Consider the following 9,816-nt stretch of genomic DNA (forward strand, 5'->3'; position numbering starts at 1 on the left):
ATCATCATTCGGTTTAGTTAGAAAACAACACAAGTTATACTGATCAGTCTTGTCGTAGATTTTGCTACCTACTGCTGGAACCACATTACCACATGGGCGGCGGCATAATTGTCCATACAAGTAACTGTTTAGGTAGTTAATTTGACTGACCAAAACTAACTTAAAACACATACGTACTCACACTCGTATAAACATACGTATAAGAAAAACTCAACGCCTGGAAGAAACAAAGTAGCTATTACAGAAAGTTAATTGTAACATGGCGGCAACTTTGTAAACAAGGCTAACTTACTTTAGCCTTACTTTAGCTTGACTAGTAAGGCAAGAACAAAGATGACTACAGATTTTACAAAGATACACTAAAAACAACGTAAACCTAATATTGCGTTAAGGAAACATGTACTTACTTAAACGATGGTAGTCCACAGAAACTCGCGATTGAGCGGCGACCTGATGCGAATGTGTGCTCTAGTTATGTTGTTTGGGGAGGGGCCAGGAGCTCAGTGGCTCCAGTGCGTCATCGAGCCAACGTTTTAGCTCCGCCCCAAAAAATCCTGAACACAGCAATGGTGAAAACCTATACATTTCTAACATTTATAATGTGTTTAGATTTTTTTTAAGACACTCACTGTCTTAAACATTTGTACAGGTCGCAATTGCAAATGAATCCCTTATACATGTAAAAAGTAAAAAAAAAAAAAAAAAAAAAATCGAGGTTGGAAAAAAATGAAAGACATAAAACGACATTTCCTGGAATGGCAGAAAGACAAAATATTTCTAAATATTTCATAAATCTGCCAGTGCAGCTGTGAAACCAGAGGAGATTTTAGATTTTAGTTTATCCTTCTGATCAGGTCAAAACAGAGATTTTCCTGTTTATGATAGGCTATTACCATGGTTGCAAAAAATTATAAAGTATAGACCTACCCAAGATTTTGGCCATGTTGCAGATGTCTTTCACTGTTCACTGATTTAGCCAGGCATTAGTGAAAAGTCTAACTTCATCAATTTATTCAGCTAAATTGTTCATACCATGAATTAAATATCTATTTTAAAACCTAATCAGAATCAGAAAGATATTTATTGCCAAGTAAGTTTTACAAAAGGAATTATTTTTGGTTTATGCATGTCTCAATTGTGCATAAATCAAAGAAATGTAAACAATTTTCACCTAAGTGCATAAAATAATTTTACATATAGCCTATTAGGCTACTCTATCGCTTCAGAGTCTTAAAGTAATTTAAATGTCATTTCCTAAACCTTACCTTATCATGGAATCAAGAGTCAAGAATAAACCCTAATGGCTTTAAAAAAAAAAAAAAAAAATCTCGCAAAAAATGGGAGTGAAGTATTCGGCGGCAAACGTTTCATCCCCGCACCTATAGTCGACAGCTTAGGGCCGGCGGCAAAAAGAAGCCGTGCGGATATTTTTTGCTAGCTGGGTAGCTTAAAAACTTTTACATAGGAGTCTTAGCTTAAGAGCGATTCGGGGCCAATCTGAGAGCAACTCTGAGCAAGGAAAAGACAAAAACTTTCATCTTAGTGAGGAGGCGGGGCTGACCCCGTTGCTATGTATGACACAATCTTTTGAAGACTGTGATTGGTTGGTTGTCCAAGAAGGAAAAAAAGAGTGATTTTAAGTATAGGGTCTATTCTAAGCCTTCACTTCGAAATTACATGCGACTGTGTACATTACACACTGCTGCATTGTTGCATTTTCCCAGTTGCCAAATATCGTAATGTAGTGATTACTTTCATTTCTGGCGCTATGGCATTTCTGCGCTGTGTCGGAGATGTTAGCGCGTCTCTAATAAGATCAGTCACAAACATGATCCCTGCATGATCTAATCTATAGCGTCTTATTAACTCACTGTCATCCATTGTCTGCAACACATTTCTTCTCCTTCGTCTTTCTGCCATGTTCTCTTCTGCTAAAGAAACTCTTCAGCCTCTGAAAAGTTCTCGTCCGTACTCCTAACAATTTTGACCTTAAGACCTCTTTTAAGGGTTAAGATGCTTTCTGAATTACTTTTTTCTTTACTGGGATTTTTTCTTTAATTTTAAGAGTAAACGCCCACATTTCTAAGAATTTTCTTAGAATTTTGTCACTAGGAGCTACTCTTTGCATTAAGATTCTTTATGAATACGGGCCCAGGTATATTTGGCCTGTACTTGAACTCAATCTTTTGATCCAGATATAGTTAAAAGAATAATTAAGAATTCAAAGTATACTTGTCTTGTAGTTGTGTTAACTCTTTTGATTGAGTAGTCAATTAAATATACTTTTTTTTTTACATAGTTTTTCATATACAGTCTTATGAAACTTACATTGTGTGAAAATATTGATTAGAATATTGGTATAAAACAGATATGTTTCTAATTCTGCATATCTGAATTTTTGTGTAGGCTAGTCCACTGGTAGTGTATAGCAATTTACTCTAATTCTACTTTTTTGTTTAAAATGTTGCCTTTCTTTATGAAACTTACTGACATTCAAGTGTTGATTAAAAAAAGATGCATGAAGCTAATAACATGTTTTTAAAATTCAAGTACAGTTAAAGGTATTTTTCAAGTGCAAAAATAATATATAAATAGTAAACTATAAGTATAATGTTATGTTCACTTAAAGAAAACTTGAGAGTATACTTGCAGTATAAACTACGAAACTAGTAGTTTACTGAGAGTACACATCAGTGTGTACTTTCATAAACTAAAAAAATTATTACTTGTATTAAAATAGTAAACTACTAGTATACTTATACGTTCACTTGTAGTACAGATGCATTACAAATGAGAAACCTAGTTGTGTACTTAGTTTACTACTCTTACAAATACTAAAAATACTAAAAGTGGGCCAATTTAGTCCCAAGCAGTATTGAAATAGTACACAAGTTTACTACAAGTACACATTGATATTAGTATACTTACTACATAAAGTATACTTAAAAAATATACTTGAAAATTACTTAAGTATACTTCATTAAATGAACATGAAGACATGCACTTTTATGATGAAGAGATGCACTTTTATGATGGATAGATGCACTTTTATAATGGATAGATGGACTTTTATGATGGATAGATGCACTTTTATGATGGATAGATGGACTTTTATAATGGATAGATGCACTTTTATGATGGATAGATGCACTTTTATGATGGATAGATGCACTTTTATAATGGATAGATGCTCTTTTATAATGATAGATGCACTTTTATAATGGATAGATGGACTTTTATGATGGATAGATGCACTTTTATGATGAATAGATGCTCTTTTATGATGGACAGATGCACTTTTATGATGGAGAGATGCACTTTTATGATGGATAGATGCACTTTTATAATGGATAGATGCACTTTTATGATGGATAGATGCACTTTTATGATGGATAGATGCACTTTTATGATGGACAGATGCACTTTTATGATGGAGAGATGCACTTTTATGATGGATAGATGCACCTTTATAATGGATAGATGCACTTTTATGATGGATAGATGCACTTTTATGATGGACAGATGCACTTTTATGATGGAGAGATGCACTTTTATGATGGATAGATGCACTTTTATAATGGATAGATGCACCTTTATAATGGATAGATGCACTTTTATGATGGATAGATGCACTTTTATGATGGAGAGATGCACTTTTATGATGGATAGATGCACTTTTATGATGGATAGATGCACTTTTATAATGTATAGATGCTCTTTTATGATGGACAGATGCTCTTTTATGATGGATAGATGCACCTTTATAATGGATAGATGCACTTTTATGATGGATAGATGCACTTTTATGATGGACAGATGCACTTTTATGATGGAGAGATGCACTTTTATGATGGATAGATGCACTTTTATAATGGATAGATGCACCTTTATAATGGATAGATGCACTTTTATGATGGATAGATGCACTTTTATGATGGACAGATGCACTTTTATGATGGAGAGATGCACTTTTATGATGGATAGATGCACTTTTATGATGGATAGATGCACTTTTATAATGGATAGATGCTCTTTTATAATGATAGATGCACTTTTATAATGGATAGATGGACTTTTATGATGGATAGATGCACTTTTATGATGTATAGATGGACTTTTATAATGGATAGATGCACTTTTATGATGGATATGGATAGATGCACTTTTATGATGGATAGATGGACTTTTATAATGGATAGATGCACTTTTATGAAGGATAGATGCACTTTTATGATGGATAGATGCACTTTTATGATGGACAGATGCACTTTTATGATGGAGAGATGCACTTTTATGATGGATAGATGCACTTTTATGATGGATAGATGCACTTTTATAATGGATAGATGCACTTTTATAATGGAGAGATGCACTTTTATAATGGATAGATGGACTTTTATAATGGATAGATGGACTTTTATGATGGATAGATGCACTTTTATAATGGATAATGGATAGATGCACTTTTATAATGGATAGACAATAATAGATTTTTACAGCGATTGATTCCTGCCGGTTCCATAATGAGACTGGCGCGGCCAGAGACATTTTAGGCGCTGCGGCATATTAAATATATTAGCAACAGCATCTGTGCAACTATGATAATAGTTTTTCCGCGTGAGAAATACAATGTGTGGCGAGAGGGCGTGACAAAAGACCGAAATGAGTGACTGTCACGTGACACTTGAGAGCCCTGACTGCACTGTAGCAGTTACTGTTACACTGTTTAACCTGCAAGCTAGCTAGCCTGCTAAAAACACCAAGCTTACATTAGCTACTGCTACTTTTCCCCACCAATTCATAAGCACAAGAGAAAAAGTATTTTGTACTTACATTTAATACCCCTGGAACTCAATGGAAGTTGATTGAAGATGGCATAGTTGGTAGTGTTGTTATAACCAGTCAACTGAACCAACAATCTTCTCACAAAACTGACAAAACCTTGTCAAACTGTCAAAATCCATCAACATTCCGTGCATGAGCTACTTTCTGATATTCTGACTAAAAGTGGGTGAATATCAAAATACATGATAGAAACATTTTGTTAAACCACTTACAAGTGTTATGTTTACAACACCATTGACTACACTATTGAAACAATTACTTTTTATTACAACTGTACATGAATAAATAGGCCATTTTGCCCTGGACTAATAGGGTATTCTATTTGTCCATTCTATTGGCTCTATTCTATTTTGAAGACTTGTGCTGGCTACACAAGTCTAATTTAAGGCTCTCACAAATAAATAGTATGGGTATATTATACATTTTCTGAGTCATCAGAGTGCCTTGAGTATTGAAGTTGTTGAGTTTTGTGTCCGTGGTGTTCTTTCATGCCACAGGGATAAAAGAAAGCATACAGTTTAGGCGGAAATTGTGAAAAAATGTGTGTTATTTTTGGTTTAAAGAAGTCATGTGACCTCTGTGTTTGTCAGACAGATTCAGTACTGGGCTTAAATGAAAGCCTAAAAGGTCCCCTTTCCAACGATACCAAGCACCATATTATAGAATATTGACAATATCCCTAGCACAGAGTTTATTGTTCTGTAGCAGATTATGAGAAAGCCAGAAAGAAGGCCAAAAAGGCTGAGACATCCTCCTGTCTAAATTCAGAAACCGACACCATGCTGGGAAAATTTTATCGGAAAAGAAAGTACGTTTCTTGGTTTTTGCTTTGATTATACCCTTTAAATGATTTAAAAATTCAGCCCTGGCACTGTAGCCACACCAGCCCACATTACCTCACAGACATGCACATTCAAATATGAGGTAGTTAGGGGGTTGGGGGGTATGCTCCCCCGAGAAAATTTGGATTTCTCGGACCTACATCTGTGCATTTTAAGGTGTTTGAAGGCCAAAAAAATTGGATAACAATAGCTTTAAAAGCATGTCAGTGGGCAGTAGCATAAATTATTTGACAGGTGAAATATTCAAACACATTCGAGGACCATACAAATATTATAAATTCATCAACTCATCAACTTATAAATATATATTTATACTTATGAATTATCAAGCTGACTAAATCACACGACTGCGCAGCAGTTCACATGCACTCACAATAAAAATACAATATAATTTAAAACAAAGACAAGTTCATTATACAAAGGAAAAAATATTACAGATCTAGACAAATTGAGTTGCTTATAGTTAAAAGAATGTCATGAACGATCATTTAGGCTAGATGTATTGATTGCATTAGTGACAAAACATTCGGGGCTACACTCAAAACATTCGGGGCTGAAGCCCCGGCAAAATCGGCTGGCGCCACCTCTGGTCCCAGCCCTAGTTGTTGACTGACATTGTTGCTTTTTACCTTTGCGAGAACTCCAGGGTTGCTCCTTGGTCTGCTGGGTATGAAATGTTCAAGCAGTTGTATGAGGCAAACATCAACCTGGTGATGTGGCTGTTAACTATGACTTGGTCCACAGATAACAAAAAGTACTCAGGAGCGTAGTTTGACATGCTGTGGACTGACCATCAGCTGCTTTCTTGAAGTGCTCTTCTCCACTTTCGATCTCTTGGGGTTTATCTTGAAAAGGCATCTGTCAAAAAAAAAAAAAAAACTTAAGTAATGAAACAGACTACTAATATCAGAATAGCGGAAATTGGCAGATCATGTTTGTCGAGGGAGTTTGCAAGAAAGACTGTGTATGCAACAGAATGTTATGAGTGAGTGGTAGTGTGTATGCGAGAGGGGCTACGTCTACATTAATCCAGATACTTTTGAAACGTTTTTTTTTAATCTATGTTTTGGCCTTCCTTCCATACACATTTTTTTTTGTCCTGAGAAAACAGCTATTTCTGGTCTCTTGTATCATCACTATCAGCTTTTATTACATTTTACAGCATGCGCAGAAAAATGAATTAAGATTCTTATATATATATATATATATATTTATATGGGGAAACCATTGGCCCACGTGATGTAACATGAATTGTGTGCAGCTTTACAAATTCATACCATTAGTATATCAGTACGTTCATATTAATAAAATAAAATGTAGCCTTATGGGTAACGTGGATTATACTAACATGCTCTTTGTGTATCACAGACTTGGAGAATTGTGGAGAATATGTAAGTATCTAGTCAAATCTAATATTGGAGGAAGAAGGTAAGTACATAGTATGGAGTCAAGGTTAGCAACAAATCTTGTCTACACCAAAGCATGATATATTCAGTATATTTTACTCAAATCGTACATGGTGAAAAAATAAGCTCTTGGACTCATACAGCATAATCTGTAATATTTAATAATATCTACTGTTGTCACTTTTCAAAATGATAATAGTCTAATCAGTTGCAGTTTTGGAGTCAATTTCTCCAGACATACAGTAATGGGCTGGATATGTCACAGTAAGTACAAGTCTAATCATATAACTTGGATCCAAAGTAAGTTTATTAGTAGTATATTCAGATGTCTGCATTTTTAATCTTAAAGATGTATAATTGCTGTACAGTATATTGATCCAATTGCTCCATTGTTGCTTGAAATTAATATCTTTATGGGCCCTATCTTACACACAATATTTTCTTTATATTATATATAAAAAAATTATTATATATGTATATTATATATAAAAAAGTATATTATAAATAAAATGTATATATTTATATAAATATATTATATTATATATATAAATATTTTTTAGACCATGCGCTTAGATTGTTAAAATAGGGCCCTATATCTTTATATATTTATATATCAGAAGTTCTCCCATTGTACAAAGGTGGTGACAAACATTTGTTTTGTAACTATCGACCTATTTCTCTGTTGTCACAATTTTCAAAAATATTAGAGAAATTATTTTTTAAAAGATTAGATAGCTATGTTGAAGTGAACAAGTGTTGAAGTGTTTTTTTAGATTTACAGAAAGCTTTTGATACTATCGATCACAGAATATTATTACATAAACTGGAAAAATATGGATTTAGAGGAAATGTACATTCTTGGTTAGAAAATTATTTAACATATTGTTTTCAATATGTTAATTTAAATGGAGTTGCATCCTGTTTACAGATAATTAATTGTGGGGTTCCGCAAGGATCCGTTTTGGGCCCCAAGTTATTTTTGTTATATATAAACGATATTTGTAAAGTATCGGATGTTTTTAATTTCATTCTCTTCGCGGATGATACAACAATTTATTGTTCTGGCCCAAATCTTATAGAGCTTGTGTTGGTGGTAAAGAGAGAACTATATAAATTAAAGAATTGGTTTGATTTGAATAAATTGTCACTAAATTTAAATAAAACTAAATTTATGGTATTTAGTAATAAAGAGAAAAATAATGAGATCAGGATCACTATTAACGAAAATGAAATAGAAAGAGTAAATCATATAACATTTCTGGGAGTTAATATTGATTGTAAAATGACATGGAAACCGCATATTTTAAACGTTCAAAAGAAAGTATCAAAAATGATTGCAATTTTGTATAAGTTGCAATATATTTTGAACAAAAATGCATTATATTTACTTTATAGTTCACTTGTCACACCATACCTAACGTATGGTATCGAAATATGGGGAAATACATATAAAACTAGAACCAATCCAATTTTCCTATTACAAAAGAAGGTTATCAGATTAATTAATTATGCACCTTACAATTCACCAAGTAATTCACTGTTTATTCAATCAAAAATTGTGAAGTTTTATGACTTAGTCGATTTGTACACGGCAAAGTTTATTTACCAAGTTAAACATAATAAAATTCCTAAAAGCTTGCAAATATTGTTTACCCAGCGAGAAAGTAATTATAATCTCAGAGGACTATGTATATTTAATCAACCACAAGTACATTCTACATTAAGAGAACACTGTTTATCAAATAAAGGAGTTAAATTATGGAATAGTTGCTGTAATGAGTTAAAACAAGCCACGTCTCTTTTTCAGTTTAAAAATATTTATAAGAGAATAACAATGGAAAAATATTCAATAGAATGAAAATTAATTAAATAGGCTTGCTTCTGGTGTGGACAATGGTTCATTAACGTGTTAATTTTATGAACAGGATGTTGTCATTAATGTGCTGCATTTATGATTCTAAAGTTAAGGGCAGGCACAATAAGCTTTAGCTTCTGCCTGCACCTGGTCATTTATTGTGTTTTATGTTTCGAATGATTTGTTTGAATAATCTGTAAATGACCAAATCGAAATAAATGAAATGAAATGAAATATATTTAATATTCTGACTGTAATTGTCTCTGCGTGCAACCAAAAAATTGGTATAGTGTGCACTGATGAGCAATGCTACTGGAATGCTGGAACCCAGATTTGTCCAAATCTTAATATTAATTTCAACATTTACTAATATGTTATTAAAATCAAAGGTTGTATTTGTTAACATTAGTTAATGCACTGTGAACTAACATGAACACACAATGAACAGCTGTATTTTCATTAACTAACATTAACAAAGATGAATAAATACTGTAACAAATGTGTTGCTCATTGTTAGTTCATTTTAGTTAATACATTATCTAATGTTAACTAATGAACCTTATTGTAAAGTGTCACCAACATTTTAATAAAACTTTAATTGAACAATTAAACGCAGAACCACAGCAAACAAATCAAATAAATAAAGGCAAAAGTCTTAACATTAGCATTTAAATCCGGCTCCCCGCCCCTCTCTGTCGCTCTGTGTACATGGCCTGTACCACTACACTCGCTATCTTCGGAGCGTGTGTGTGTCCCAGTTCTTTCACATAATGGTTTGATCCTAGTCTGCATTCCCATGTGATTGGCCACATAGTGTGCCCATCCAAATAAAGTCCCGCCCCAGCCGGCTCGTTCGTGAACGACACAT

This window comes from Rutilus rutilus, assembly GCF_951802725.1.
Source record: "Rutilus rutilus genome assembly, chromosome: 4".
NCBI classification, from domain to species: domain Eukaryota; kingdom Metazoa; phylum Chordata; class Actinopteri; order Cypriniformes; family Leuciscidae; genus Rutilus; species Rutilus rutilus.